The sequence below is a fragment of the Gavialis gangeticus genome, unplaced genomic scaffold, assembly GCF_001723915.1.
Source record: "Gavialis gangeticus isolate Ggan-Ray unplaced genomic scaffold, GavGan_comp1, whole genome shotgun sequence".
Classification (NCBI taxonomy): domain Eukaryota; kingdom Metazoa; phylum Chordata; order Crocodylia; family Gavialidae; genus Gavialis; species Gavialis gangeticus.
The window spans coordinates 57,440,659-57,442,331 of record NW_017729029.1 but is presented as its reverse complement, the minus strand read 5'-3'; positions in this window follow the sequence as shown (position 1 = coordinate 57,442,331).

The window sequence follows — 1,673 nt, the reverse complement described above, 5'->3', positions numbered from 1 at the left end:
CACCCAGCAAACCTAAAATGAAACTAGAAGATATATCAGAAGCTCTGTTAAATTTCTTCAACCCAATGAGTAAGTGTTACTGTGATCACTGAATGCTGAGAAGAGAAATATCTGAAACCTTCAACCCAATACCATAAGACTTTGTTAAAATGTCACTTAGCAGGTTGCATTATATAATTTCCACATAACATTTTATTCACATTTGGAACAAAGGCCCAGTTGTTTCCGCTGCACTAATGCCCCCTAACAAAGTCCTTCATCTTAAGTGATGTGTTATCCTCAACCAGTTTATGCCGGACACTTTCAAAGCAATAGGGGAAAGAAAACAGTGGTGTGATACAGCCGTGAGTTTTGCTATAGACACGGAAAGCATGATAATTGATATGACACGGTCTGATTCTGCATTCTTCATGCACCCAATACTGTTTTGATCCCACCAGGGGATGTTAAGGTACGTGAACAATGTAGGATGTGAAGGGGATGTGCAGAATGCAAGACTAGTTCCATGATGACATCAGAAAGTCATGGGGGAAGTGAAGTGTCTGGGGGTGACACTAGATGCATAGGTCCTCAGACGGTGTAAACCTGCGTAAACTGTTAAAGTTGATGAAGCTAAACCAGTTTATACCTGCTGAAGATTCATGAACAGGATAAGCAAGTATCTAGCATCATTAAATGCCTGATTTCCCCCAGGGTTTAACTGGGTTGGACCTTTACCATTAAACTGGATAGGTGCATGATCGAGGGGGTGATAAATTGGACTATGGCTGGAAACAAATAATCTCCCAGAATTGTAGGGAAAGTGTTGTATAAATAGGGGGAAGGAGTGCATTTGTACTTTTAAACTTTAATAGAGATGATCTGAATAATGATTACATAGCAATATTTTAATTATATTTCACTATTACCTTAGGTTCTTGTTACTGCCATTGCAAAATTACTACCTTTTAAGTACAAGTAATTAGTGGTTAACACTGAGACAGACGGGTGCAGCATGCCACCATCAGTTAGTTAAAATGTGCAGGATTTTTAATTTTCTTTTATTTGAGAAGCTGTCCAATCAGCAAACTAAATTTGTTTTCCCCATTATTTTTCAAATCTGTTAAAATTAGGAAAAACTCAGCTAAATGCTATTTAGATTATATTTTTCTGGATATCTTATTAATATGGTTGTTAGTGAAACAGCAGCAGCAGTTTAAAAACGTCACGTCTCTCATGATCTTAGCTTCCCCTGTAGCTTTAGTATGGAGTTATTGTTCCATATCCAAAAATTAATCACTTAAGAAAATGAATGACATTTTTTGGGCAATGTGCCCTATCAAAACATAATGAATAAGTTGAAATGCTAAGTTTTCTGTGTGTCAAGACATTGTTATATAACGGTTTGATTGAGCACTGTTCAAAGAACTGAAACATTCTGGTTTTTTGTAAGCTTGTCGCCCTAAAGAAGATCAAGCATTAGTTGTGTGCCCTGCAGGAGAGAATATTAACAAGACGACATGCCTGGAAAATAAATGCTGTCATTCCTCCAAAAGGAGGAGTGCCCTGAGTTGCTACATCCCACTCCGAGATGGTAAGTGTGCTTGTTCTATAAATTGCTAAGAATCCTTTTAGCCAAATGTTTCATCTGGTCAAAACCTGGGATTTTCTGTTCGGTTTCTTCCCTTAGTTTT